Raw genomic sequence first — 15,044 nt, forward strand, 5'->3', positions numbered from 1 at the left:
TAGGCAATTGAATTATTCCTTCATTCTTGCAAGTTTAGAAATTTGCAAAATTGGAATCCTCAGTTTCTAGGTGCCTTCTTACAGATTAAAAATATCTTTATCACCATTTCTACTCTGAGCCCTCCTACTTAAGTGAGCAGAGGCTCTAGTTCATGCCATAGAGCTCTCCTGGGCACGTGTTCTAAGTCCCATCCCTCAGTGGCTGTTTTCAGTGAACTTGGCAAAACAATCTGCCTCTAGGTACATTTTCTCCAGCACCATCTTGAGTCCACGGGACAGTATAGTATGGATTGGCTCTGAGCATGTGACATATAATACCACACAAGTCCAAGGCTAGTCCTACCATACTTCCCTTTCTGAACCAGGATGAAATGTAGAATTTGAAGCAGCCAAGGCAATACCCTCCCTCCAGACCTGCCTTGGAGAATTTCCAGTTAATACTCACTAGTGCTCTGTAGCACATGCAGGGCTCAGCCGCCTCACAGTTTAAATGCAGCTGAGGGATGGCGGAGGAGTAAGTGGAAGCTACACTAACCTCCTCCCAGGACCAGTCTGGATTTACAACTTAATTTTGGAGAAATCATCTGGAATAACCAACGGAACACTAGCTGGAAAGAAGTCTTATAACCACGGAGAGACAGAAAAGGCTGCTACATCACAACTTGACCAGTAGGGAGTGCGGAGACGCGGAAGGGCTGGCTGGGCTCACACGAGTGGCAGCTGAAGGGACTGAGAAACAGCTCAGCAGCCAGGGATTCCCCTTGAGAAGGGCAGGGTCTAAACCCCCAGCCGGGCTTCCCAGCCTACAGCAACAGAGTGGAAAGTAAAATAGTATCCGCTGTGAAAAGTGAAAAGCCACAGGGTTTCTTGCTAGCCAGAGAGAAACAGCAGGAGAAAAAGAGCTCTTAAATGGATCACATATGAAAATATTTTGGCCACCACTTACCCTGGGCTCAAGCAGAGTTAAGGCAGAGAGGACTGGAGACACTTAGGGAGAGTTTGGCACGGTGGCTTTGAGGAGAGAACTGGAGGAGCAGCCGACTGGGTCCCAGTGCTGACTCATCCCCAGTACTGCGGGTAGATCATTCCCCTCCAAGTGGCGTCAGCCTGAGGGGAAGCAAAAGCTCTGCCTACAGGAATTAAGCTGCCACACCCACAGTCCTTAAGCCTGACAGCTAATCACAGATTGAATAGATTAACAATTAAAGAAGACAGACAACAGCAGTAGATCCCTGGAAGTCTCCAACAGGCTGCCTAGGGCCAGACTGGTACATGATCTGACGCCACCAGAGGCAGACCCAGGAAGTGCAGATCATTCTAAGAAGCACCAACAAACAATAGGAGTCACAAAAATGGGGAGACAGAGAAACAACCTCCCATCAAAAGGAAAGGTAGAATCCCCAGAAAGAGTGCTAAATGAAATAGAGGGGAGCGAACTATCAGATATGGAATTCAAAACATGGATTATGAAGAACCTGAATGAGCTCAGTGGAAACTACAAGGAACTCCAGAAAAACTACAAGAAACTCACAGAGAATTACGCGAGCATGAAAAAGGACATAGAAGCTATCAATAAGAGCCAGGAGGAAATGAAGAATACGATCTCTGAATTGAAGAACACAGTAGAAGGAATTAAAAGCAGGCTAGAGGAAGCAGAAGATCGGATCAGCGAGCTGGAGGACAACCTACACAAAAACTCCCAGACAATGCAACAAAATGAAAAAAGACTGAACAAGACTGAAGAGGTTCTAAGACAGCTGCAGAACAACATGAAACGTAATAATATCCGTATCATAGGAATTCCAGAAGAAGAACAAGAGTAAGGGATAGAAAACCACTTTGAAAAACTAATGACAGAAAACTTCCCTAACATGACGAAAGAAAGAGTCACGCAAGTCCAGGAAGCACAGAGGGTCCCAATGAAGATGAACCCCAACAGGCCCACCTCAAGACACATCATAATTAAAATGGCAACATTCAAAGACAAAGAGAGGATCCTAAAAGTAGCAAGAGAGAAACAACTAATAACATACAAGGGAGCTCCAATAAGGCTATCATCAGATTTCTCAGCAGAAACACTACAAGCCAGAAGGGAATGGCAAAAAATATTCCAAGCAATGAAAAACAAAGGCATACAACCTAGAACACTATACCCAGCAAAGCTCTCATTCAAAATGGAGGGTGAAATAAGGAGCTTCCAAGACAAAAGAAGGCTAAAAGAATACATCTCCACCAAACCAGCAATGCAAGAGATGTTAAAGGGTCTGCTCTAAGAAGATAAAGAAACAGAGAGAGACAGAGAAGAACACAAGTACAAAGGGGAAAAATGACAATGAATAAGTACTTATCGGTAATAACCTTAAATGTAAATGGATTAAACGCTCCAATTAAAAGACATAGGGTAGCTGAATGGATTAGAAAGCATGACCCACATATATGCAGTCTACAAGAGACCCACCTTAGAACAAAAGATCTACACAGACTGAAAGTAAAGGGATGGAAAAAAGTATTTCAAGCAAATGGACATGAAAAAAAAGCCGGGGTAGCAATACTTATATCAGACAAAACAGATTTCACAGCGAAGTCCATAAAAAGAGACAAAGAAGGGCATTTCATAATACTTAAGGGAAAAATCCATCAAGAAGATATAACCCTTATAAATATATATGCACCCAACTTAGGAGCACCCAAATATGTAAGGAAAATTTTGAAAGACTCCAAGAAAGATATAGACAGCAACACACTCATAGTAGGGGACATTAACACCCCACTGTCAACAATGGACAGATCTTTGAAGCAAAGAAACACCAAAGATATTGAGGCACTGAACAACACTCTAGATCAAATGGACTTAGTCGATATATATAGAAGTTTTCACCCCAAAGAAGCAAAATATACATACTTCTCAAGTGCACATGGAACATTTTCAAAGATAGACCACATGGTAGGACACAAAACAAGCCTTAACAAATTCAAGAAAATTGTAATTATATCAAGCATCTTCTCAGATCACAATGGCTTAAAATTGGAAATCAACCTCAAGGAAAAAACTCAAAAACATTCAAACTCATGGAGAATGAATAACATGCTATTAAATAATGAATGGGTTAACAATGACATCAAGGAAGAAATCAAAAAGTTTCTGGAAACTAATGATAATGAACACACAACAACCCAAAACCTATGGGATACAGCGAAAGCAGTCCTAAGAGGAAAGTTCATAGCAATACAGGCCTACCTAAAAAAGCTAGAAGAATCTCTAATAAAAAATTTAACCCTACAGCTACAAGAACTAGAGGAAGAAAAACAAGCAAAGCCTAGATCAAGTAGAAGGAAGGAAATCATCAAGATCAGAGCACAATTAAATGACATAGAGTCTAAACTAACAATTCAAAAGATCAACAAAAGTAGGAGCTGGTTCTTTGAAAAGATAAACAAAATTGACAAGCCTTTAACAAGCCTCATCAAGAAAAAAAGAGAGAGGACCAAAATAAATAAAATCAGAAACGAAAGAGGAGAAATCACAACTGATACCACAGAAATACAAAGGATTATAAGAAATTATTACGAACAACTGTATGGCAAGAAATTTGACAACCTAGAGGAAATGGACAAATTCCTGGAAACCTATAGTCTTCCCAAACTGAATCAAGAAGAAGCAGAAAGTCTGAATAGACCAATAACAGCTAGTGAAATTGAAGCAGTAATAAAAAAAACTCCCAGCACACAAAAGCCCTGGACTGGATGGCTTTACAAGTGAATTCTACAAAACATTTAGGAAAGAACTAACTCCTATCCTCCTCAGACTTTTCCAAAAGATACAAGAAGAGGGAAGACTGCCAAACTCATTCTATGAAGCCAGTATAACCCTAATTCCAAAACCAGGTCAAGACACAACAAAGAAAGAAAACTACAGGCCAATATCGCTGATGAACATAGATGCTAAAATCCTCAACAAAATATTGGCAAACCATATCCAGCAACACATTAGAAAGATCATACACCATGATCAAGTAGGATTCATCCCAGGGATGCAAGGATGGTTTAATATTCACAAATCAATAAATGTAATACACCACATAAACAAAATGAAAGACAAAAACCACATGATCATATCAATAGATGCAGAAAAAGCATTTGATAAAGTACAACACCCATTTATGATAAAAACTCTCAGCAAAATGGGAATAGAGGGAGCATACCTCAACATAATAAAGGGCATATATGAGAAACCTGAAGCCAACATCATACTCAATGGGCAAAAACTGAGAGCATTCCCCCTGAGATCAGGAACAAGACAAGGATGTCTGCTCTCTCCACTCCTATTCAACATAGTGTTGGAAGTTCTAGCCACAGCAATCAGAGAAGAAAGAGAAATAAAAGGCATCCAAATTGGAAAAGAGGAAGTAAAACTGTCATTATTTGCAGATGACATGATAGTGTACATAGAAAACCCTACAGACTCCACAAAAAAAACTACTCAACCTAATAAGTGAATTGGGCAAAATAGCAGGATACAAAGTCAATATTAAGAAATCAAAGGCATTTTTATACACCAACAATAAAAACTCAGAGATAGAAACTGAAAGAAAAATTCAATTTACCATAGCAACAAGAAAAATAAAATACCTAGGAATAAACTTAACCAAGGAGGTAAAAGACCTGTACTCAGAAAACTACATAACACTGAAGAAAGAAATTAAAGAAGATACAAATAAATGGAAGCATATACCATGCTCATGGACGGGAAGAATCAACATCATTAAAATGTCCATACTACCCAAAGCAATTTATAGATTCAATGCAATCCCTATTAACATACCAGCAACATATTTCACAGACCTAGAACAAATACTTCAAAAATTTATATGGAACCAAAAAAGAGCCCGAATAGCCACAGCAATTTTGAGGAAGAACACAGTAGGAGGAATCACAATACCTGATATCAAACTATACTACAAGGCCATGGTAATCAAAACAGTCTGGTACTGGTATAAAAACAGACATATAGATCAATGGAACAGAATAGAGAGCCCAGAAATAAACCCAGGTTCATATGGTCAACTAATATTTGACAAAGGGGGAAAGAACATCAAATGGAGTGAAAAGAGCCTCTTCAACAAATGGTGTTGGGAGAACTGGACAGGGACATGCAAAAAAATGAAACTAGACCACCAACTTACACCATACACCAGAATAAACTCAAAATGGATCAAAGACTTAAATGTAAGCCGTGATACCATAAAAGTCCTAGAGGAAAAAATAGGCAGGAAAATTTCAGATATCCCACATAGCAACATTTTCACTGATATATCTCCCAAGGCATTGCCCTGGCTGGTTTAGCTCAGTGGATTGAGCGTCGGCCTGCGAGCTAAGTGTCGCTGGTTCGATCTTCCAGTCAGGGTACATCAGAGAAGGAAAACTCTGACTCCAAAAAACCTCCGCTGCCTTGCGGCATACCTCTTCAGGGGAAAGGCTAAGGGAGTAAACCCCGACAGAAAATCCGGAGCCGGAGTCCCTAAGGCGGTTTGACGTTGTAGTCAACACCGGCAACTCCTGCGGCGCACCTGAACCCAAGCTGTATCGACTCCGTCTTTCCCTTGGACCCTTCAGCTGCGAAGAGAGGGGGGGTCTGCTGCATGGGCAACAGCAGACCCTCCATATTACCCTGCCCAGGCTCTGTAGCTTCAGCGTCATCACAAGATGTCGATTCAACACGGGAGGAGACAGATACCATGTCACTCCCGAGTCGGATTGCACAGCCATTCTCGGCGGTGCAGATAGACTCTTAAGAAGCTACACCATCGTCTCTCGAGACGGACGGCTGCCAACGACGACGACGACGCCGACGATCTCCCAAGGCAAGGGAAATAAAGGAAAGAATAAACAAATGGGACTACATCAAACTAAAAAGTTTCTGCTCAGCTAAAGAAAACATCAGCAAGATGAAAAGGAAACCAACCATATGGGAAAATATATTCACCAATGACATCTCAGACAAGGGATTGATCTCCAAAATATATAAAGAACTCATACAACTCAACACCAAGAAGACAGACAACCCAATTAAAAAATGGGCAAAGGACCTGAACAAACACTTCTCCAAAGAAGACATACAGAGGGCCCATAGACATATGAAAGTATGCTCAACATCACTAGCCATCAGAGAGATGCAAATAAAAACCACAATGAGATACCACCTCACACCAGTCAGAATGGCCATCATCAACAAATCAACAAACAACTTGTGCTGGAGAGGATGCGGAGAAACGGGAACCCTGGTGCATTGCTGGTGGGAATGCAGACTGGTGCAGCCACTATGGAAAACAGTTTGGAATTTCCTCAAAAAACTAAAAATGGAACTGCCTTTTGAACCAGCAATTCCATTGCTAGGATTATATTAGAAAAATCCTGAAACACCAATTCAAAAGAACCTATGCACTCCAATGTTCATAGCAGCACTATTTACAATAGCCAAGTGCTGGAAACAACCTAAATGCCCATCTGTAGATGAGTGGATCAAAAAACTGTGGTACATTTACACAATGGAGTTCTATGTAGCAGAAAGAAAGAAGGAACTTCTACCATTTGCAACAACATGGATGGAACTAGAGAGAATTATGCTTAGCGAAATAAGCCAGGCAATGAAAGAAAAATACTTTATGCTGTCACCTATTACAGGAAACTAATGAACAACACAAACAAATGAGCAAAATTGAAACAGAGCTATGTAAACAAGAAGTAGACTAACAGTAACAAGGGGGGAGGTGGAAGGGAGAGAAGGGGGTAAGAAGGGGAAGTGTCAAGTCAAAGAACATGTATAAATGACCCACGGACATGGGCAACTGAGTGGGGACTGAATGTGGGGGAAGGGAGGGGCAGGGTACAGGGAAGCAAGAGGGAAAAAAAAGTGAGACAACTGTAATGGAAAAACAAACAAAAAATTTTTTTTAGTGGGGGAAAAATGAAAATATGAAGAATGGAAATGCCAGTTCAGTGAATATTAGGACAAAGATTTTCCTTCACGTTGTATATTTTTCTCCCTATTTGATCTCTCCAGAGTTTGGCATTCTAAACAAGTAAGTAATGACTTAAGTTTCTTTGCATAGAACTAATAAGACCAGTTGTTAATAGAGGTTCCTTTTTTTTGACCAAGCCTTTGACTGGAATGTCAAGCCTAAAGGAGACAGGCTTGGGCTCAGGTTGTTACCAAAAAGTCCTGAAGAACTGGGAATGACTTTCAAAGGTAATAAAAGCCCGCGAGATAGAAGGCCTGCTGCCATGGTTGGTTGTGCGGTCCACAGCCATCTCTCCAGGGAAGGAACGAAGGTTGTTTTCCTGAAAGATGGCTAGAAGGGACCTTAAGGCACAATGGAAAACCAGAAAGACTTGGAAAGGACAGGTGTGTACAGGCAAGGATGAATGCCAGGTATGTGGCCCAGCTTCTGTGCACTGAAGAGCAGACTGAGGGCCACCCTAAATGTTCCTTGGGTAAGTTCCAGCAAAACAGAACTAAAGATCATAAGTGATCATTCGCTGCTCTTGTTATGTTTATGCAAATGAACAGGATAAATTAAAAATGGACTTAATGTAGTCCCTTTAAAGACAAGGAGGGTAATCTTAGGGAGAAAAATCATTATTCGAGGAAAATCACAATGATCAGGGGCAGACTGTAAAGTAGGGCAGCTAACCGTCTTAAAAGTTTCTTCTCGTTTAAAATATGGTTTCACTTGAAAATTAAACCATGTCTGTGATATCACCAAAGAGATTCAAGTTGCAGGCAAGTAGAATGTCAAGTGCCTTGCAACTGGATGTCTTCTCAATAAGACAGTCTTACAGATTTAGAGACTTGTTTGTTGGTTATGTTACATAAATCAACATGTGTTTTCTGTTTTCAAAGGGCATAAGCCTATGACTGCATTACCTGAGTGATTGTCTGTACACATAAGCCTCACTTAATCCTCTCTGCAGCGCTGCCTCCTGAGACTCAATGGTTTGGCTGAACTAAATGGCTGGGTTGGTGAAGAATGGGGTGGTCTGTGGGCTTCACTTTAAAACTGGTTTCTCTTTTCTATCTTAATGGCTTGGACAGAAAGGGCCCAGAGGTCTGAGAGGGGGGAAACATAAACTATTTCCCTCAGCCCAAACTAAGTATAATGGGCAAAAGGGTTTTGGACAGGCGAGATGTGCCTAGCACACCTTCCTCCAAAGAAGCCCCCCCCTTTTTTTTTCTAATGTGGAACATTGAAAAATTAATCCCTGCCTTTTGTCATCTAGTAGTTATGGATTGAATGATGTCTTTTAACCCTTTTCGCCAAATCTGTTGCCCCCAGAACACAACAAGGATGCCAGCCTGTTAAACCAATCACGCCGTTGTCTGGAGACAGCCAACTGACCTGGAGCCTGCATGATCCTTCCCCATGTGGGAAGGCCACCCTCCCCTCCACACCCCCACTATTATTAGGGATTTCTGGACCCAAGGGTAGGTAGGACGACGACCATGTCCAGCTTGAAGCAGCTAGAGGAGCTTGAGACCTTCGCCCATTGTCCTTTACAAGATTACAAAGGGTCTTAATATCTGAGAGGGAGGGATAGTTATTTTTTACGAACCATGGGTATGGACTTGGGGGTGGGATTGCTGGGGGAGGGAGGTGCTGGGTGGAGGGGAGTAACGGAGAGAAAATTGAAACTATTGTAACAATATAATCAATAAAGAAAAGCTGGAAAAAAATAATAAATGCAGCTGAGGGCACTTCCAAGTCAAAATGTGTGTGGGGTGGGGTGGTGGGAGGTCCTCTTTTTAAAAAGAATGTAAGATAATAAATAAATTATCAGGTATGAAAATGAATATTTATTTAGAGCAGGCAAATAATGATGAAAATATAAATATCAAAACTGACATGATAACATTCATTCCTTAATTGCCTGACACACATCTACAATACTTACTTGCAGTTTTCATCTATTTACTCTTTAGTCATCCCTTCATATAGTAACAATTTTATGATAATATTTTATTTAAAGAGAATATAAACATAATTCAATCATTCCTATAGCACAATTAATCATTTTTAATTGACAGGAAGCATGAAAAAAAAAACTATAGTACTAGTACAGGTTTGTATGCTTACAAGACATGGGTATTTTGATAAATTCTCTTTCATATGATTCTCAAGAAAGACAACTTATGTCTTTCTTGATTTATAGTTCACAAGCTATATTATTGAGCATATTTCATGTGTACTAAGTGTCAATGAGAACAGAATCCTGTGCTTACAATTTTGCCGAAAGTCTGGTGATAGAATTTCCCACAGACTAGTTTCTGGCTCCATCCATTCAAATCCTGTTTCTCTTCCAGGATGCTCACACTTCCTGTGCCAGACTCCACAGCACATGCTCATATTTTGAGAGAACCCCACATGTGGGCATGGAGGAGGTCATCACAGTGGACGTTGGGAATATTCTGGGAAGCTTTTTGCAGCAGGAAGCCAGGAAAAAACTTAACCATACATAGAATTAGCAGCAAACCATATATAAATATATCCCACTAAACCTAAACTAAGTATATTTGCAACTCACCTGCCCCTTAGCCAAATCCCCGAAATTCCTGTGTGATGCAAGAAAAAGAGATAATCGCCTTAATCCACTGAAATTATATCATCTTACTTATACACATTTTAAAAAAACATATGGCCATTATTCCTCTCCCTCTTCTCTTTCCTTCCTGAACAATTCTGTCCTAAGGCCAGTAGGCGGGGCAGAGCAGGGTAGATACCCATGCTGGCTGGGGAAGGAGGGGAAATGCACAATGTGTCAGAGTGGGATGACAGAGCCAGAGTGGGCTGATGGCAACATTGTCATATAGTGAGACTAGCTGGGAACAGTAAGGAGGGAATAGAGGGGCAGCCCTACACAGGCTCAGAGTCCAGTCTCTGCCAAAAATGCATAACCTGAAAGTAATCATGAGGAAATCTCAGACAAAGCTCAATGGATGACATTCAACAAAATAAATGGCCTGTAACTTAACAACAACAACAACAACGTCATGAATGTTAAGGGAAGACTAAGGAACTGTCCCAGACAAGGAAACTAAGGAGACGTGAAAACTAAATACAACTTTATTCTGAAGGGGACTTGAGGATTAGAGGGTAGACATACCTCAGTGCTAACTTCCTGATATTGGTGGTTGTATTACAGTTATGTAGAAGGTCCTTGTTTGCAGGAAACACATACTAAAGCATTAGACACTGATGGGGCATCATGATGGGCAACATACTCTCAACCGGTTGTTGGGGAATAGAGTTCCCTGTCCTACTTTTCTATAATTTGTATTTTCAAATTATATTAAAGGGATACAAAGGATAACCATGTGAATACATTACTGGGGTCCTTCAGAACCTTGGAAAGGGCCCAAGCATGTGAGGGGACCTGAAGCTTAAGTTTATTTAACTTCACAACCCCTAATTTCAGCAAATATTACTCTACCCAGTACTGTCTGAAAGACCAAGCTACTAAAAAACATTTTCCCTATAAGTTAGTCCTTGTTCTAGCTATGCTTGCTTTGTAAGGCCTTTGTGGATCCCCATATGTGCTGAGACCTAATGTGGTAGAATGAATATGTTCTGAACATTGGTCAAGGTCAAGGTCAAGGAGCAGCAGCCTGCCCCCTGAGGACCACATCATCTAAGGCCCTCTAGGCTGTGCCTTTGCTGGGCCCACATAGTGTTGCCCATATTTGCTAAGCCTGGCAAATACCAGTGTTTTGCTTGGGGCTCATTGCATTCTATCTGGTGTTTACTGACCACACTTTTCTCCCCACCCCCACTTATGGTCAGCTTGTGTATCATTTGCTTAATGCCCAGGACCTGAAGTTCCACCTGGAAGATAAAAATCAGGAGTAAGAAAGAAATCTTAAAATCTCCAACCTTCACTTTTCTGCCCACCTCCCTTTTTTTGTATGCTCAGCTAAGCCCCTTCCTTCTCCTTTCTACATATCAGTGTGCCTGCAGAGAGGGTAAAATCTGGTCCATCATCCCAAGAGAATAGCTCTAAGGTAGCAGTTAAGGTACAGAAAGTCCATTGATGATACTGTTGACAAGTCCATTTGGCTGCACATTTAAGTCACCCTGATTCAGAGTTTTACTATTAAATAAATCCTATATTTTGATCTATTCCCGTTTGGTTCAAAACTCAGGCAGGAAAGAAAGGTGTTATTTATTGGGCCCTCTCAAAAATCCAACACAAATAAAAGATGATGGCACTTTCCAGAGTGGTGACAACAGATTAAGGAAAGAAGCAGAGTAACTTGAAAGATATTTTAGAAAGTAGAATTGACAGGACTTAGTGCTGGATTAGATGTGGAGGGATATCAGGGAGGTTCCCAAAACCATGTCATGTCTGGAAATTTACTAGAAGGACTTGTAGGACTCATTATATAGTTCGTCTTATGCTGAGATTATTACAGGAATGTTGGAAAGTTACACCGCTGGATCATAAGGAAAAATGACACAGGTGGAGTATGGAAGAATCCATGTGAAAGCTTCCTTATCCTCTCTTCCTCTTGGGGGTAGGGGCAGCAGTCACACTCGTCCTCCAACAATAAAAATTCAGAAACAGCTCTGGCCAGTCTGGCTCTGTTGGTTAGGCATTGTCCTATAAACCGAAAGGTCGCAGGTTTGATTCCCAGTCACGGCACATGCCTAGGTTGTGGTTTCTCCCCTGTCTTCCCCTCTCTCTAAAAATCAAAAAGCATGTCCTTGAGTGGAAAGGAAGGAAGAAAGGAAGGAGAGAAAGAAAAAATTTTACTGATGCCTGGTCACATTGGCACGTCTGCCCAGCATGCACCCAAGTTCCAGACTACCAGAAGGAAAGTAGGTGTGGTCAATATAAAGCCATCATATTGTTTGTACACACTGTTTAGTCAGTTTTATTATTTAGGGAAAGTCACGTCAGTGTAGGGAACTGTTTACCAGCCAAGTTCCCAGATGCCAGCCTAGGGCCAACCTTGCACGCGGAGCATTTTAAGGATAACAGTCTCAGGTCAGCTATGTTAACTCTTTTCTGCACAGGAGGAGTGAGAAGAAGGGAGATGCCATCCAGGTTTCTACCTTAAGCATGTAGCTGGACAGTGTTGTCACTTATGGAGATGGTGGGGACCAAGGAAGTATAGGTGTATGAGAGAAAATTACTTCAATTCTGAACACATAAAATTGGAGATGCTATGTATAAGATAGCAGGTTAAATATGGAATGTTGCAATCATAAACAACTTTAAAATTTCAGTGATTTAACAGAATAAGTTTATTTTTCACTTAAGTTACGTATCTTTTAGTTTGGTGGAAGTTGGTGAGCTCGGGAAGCGTGGTCTCGGTTCCACGTAGTTACTCAAGGACCCAGGCTGGTGGAGTCTCTACCACCTAGAATATCAATTGTTGTGACAGAAAAAGACATGACCGGAGAGGTCTCATATCAACTCTGCTATGCTTCAGTCCAGAAGTGACAGGCTGCATTTTCACTCACAGTCTATTGGCTAAAGCTAGTCACCAGGTCTCAACCAACTGTAAGTGGGGCTGGGAAGTGTGGGGTAGTCAATGGGATGTTTAGTGAGCACCACTGCTTCTGCCACAATATCCAGGTGGGAATATCAGCCAGGTATGAATACTGTGGAGACTTCCATTTAGGAGTCATAAGCAGACAGATGATATTTAAAATCACCCTCATTTTCTCATGATCCGAATCCCAATGGCTTAATAAAGCCAACGTTATCACCCTTTTCTGGTTTGAAAGAATATGAAATCCAGATTGGTAGATACTCTTCAAACCTCCCTGTAATGAAACTAGCAGATGAAAACACACAGATGTTTTCATTAGCTCACAAGATAAAGATAGGCTTTGGTTTAGGATTGAAGGCAGTTTTTGAACCAATATGAGAGAAAAACTTGGTCTGGGACCAGCCTGTGTAGAAACAGCCTGATGCTCAGAGCAGAGAAACAGGGCTCACAAAGGTGAGAAGGGGCATGTGAAACGATAGACAAAGATTTTGAGGGGCGATATCACAGAAGAAAAGCCATTTCCGGTGGTAGGTAACAAAACTCATGCCAGGGGCTACCACTAGGTGTCACTAGTAGGAAAGAAAACGATGAAAGGAGGAAAGTGCCTCTAAATGGCCTCAGGTCCAACTTTGTGGGAGCTGTGCCTACACTGGCTGCAACCGTTCTAATGAAAAAAAGGGAATGGAGGGAGAAAAGTAAAATGACAGTAGGAATTATGAATTTTATTCTGAACTATAATAACTTTCAAATGGACTTTCTGGTTCCCTGCTTTTAGCTCATGTGCATGCCTATGCTGCGTGGGTTGTGTGTGTGCACATTTATATACCTGCATCTCAGAAGTGGAGAAAGGTTTTTTATTCAGCCTCCACCATAGCTTTCCAAGCATTTTTTACTTTTATATGACTAACCACATTAGTAATTTAGGTGGAGATACAAAAAAAAGTTTCATTTCTCTCTCATTCTTGTGTATGTATATACAAGGTCTGTCTGGAAAAAGTACAGCCATGGTTAATATAAGGAGAAGAGTTTCCATGACATCAGTGTAACCTGGCAGCCAAGGTGAGTCGACTGTAATGCACATGTACGAACGATGGTGCCTTCACTGTACTAGTCAGTGGGGGCTGTAGACGCTGTTGCGTGAGCATGTGTACTGTGTGGCTGTTGCATTCAAAATAGCTAAGCCAGTAGAGCAATGAATCTGCGTCAAAGTTTGCATTAAGCTTGAACATTCCTCCACAGAAACTATTCAGATGATTCAGAAGGCCACAGATATGGGCAACTAGTGATTGGCAGCTTCATCGTGACAATGTGCCTGTTTATGTATCTTGTCTCAAGCAGAGATTTTTGGTGAAACATGAAATCAACCAGGTGACTCAGCTCCTCTTCAGGCCAGACTTGGCACCCTGCAACTTCTGGCTTTTCCCAAAACTAAAATTACCTTTGAAAGGGAAGGGATTTCAAACTGTGGATGAGATTCAGGAAAATATGACAAGGCAGCTGATGGCAACTGGGAGAACTGTGTGAGGTCCCAAGGTGCATACTTTGAAAGGGACTGAGGGGTCATTGTCCTATGTACAACATTTCTTGTATCTTGTATCTTCTTCAATAAATGTCTCTATTTTTCATATTACATGGCTGATACCTTCTGGACAGAACTCATATGCATGCATACCTACTGAGGTTTTCATTTTATTCAATATCAGATTTAAGGTCAGTAGATCTAAGACGTGCCTTATTTTAATGCCCGGTTTATGCCAAAGCAAAAAAAAAAAAAAAAAAAAAGAAAAAACCTTTTCACTAGAAGCAAACCTTGTTTAGTCCTTCAATAACACCAAGTGAGGACTACTGTTAACATACTCCATGTGCCAATAAAATAATTTGGGATTACTAACAGATAATGTAAATTATAATAAATCCAAATGTATTTTATTATCACTTTGGTAAAGTGATTCATCAAAACTAGATGGTTAGTTTGTGCTTGGATCAGTGAAACAAATAGTCAAAAAGAAATTATGATTATCACCCTAAAACTATACTAAACAGAATAGAGAACAAAAGAAAATGGCATTGCAGGAAAATCCATTATTCTGGGCTTCTCAATCTTCTATATGTCTTGGCTCATAGAAAAAAAATGTCATTTACATAGCAAGGTCTCTGGGTTTCAGCAGCCCTAGGCCCAATGGGCAACTCAAGAATCTGGGATAAGCATGCCAGGATATTAAATGTAGATTATGGTTTTCAACCTTGAGATCACACTTCAATCACTTGGAAAACTGGAAAAAATGTATTTATCCCTCTCCTCCTTTAAGATTTTTACTTCATTGGTCTGGGCCTCAGGATTTTTTAATACCCCCAGGTGACTATAAGGGATAACCAGAGTTAAGAGCCACTGCGTTAGAAGATCATCAAGGAAACTTTATATATATAGCTTCCAGTGTTGAACACAAGTATGAGGTTTATAAAAATATCAGAGAAGTATAAAGAGAACTAAGAA

This window comes from Furipterus horrens, unplaced genomic scaffold (assembly GCF_987537825.1).
Source record: "Furipterus horrens unplaced genomic scaffold, mFurHor1.1.pri manual_scaffold_5, whole genome shotgun sequence".
Classification (NCBI taxonomy): Eukaryota; Metazoa; Chordata; class Mammalia; order Chiroptera; family Furipteridae; genus Furipterus; species Furipterus horrens.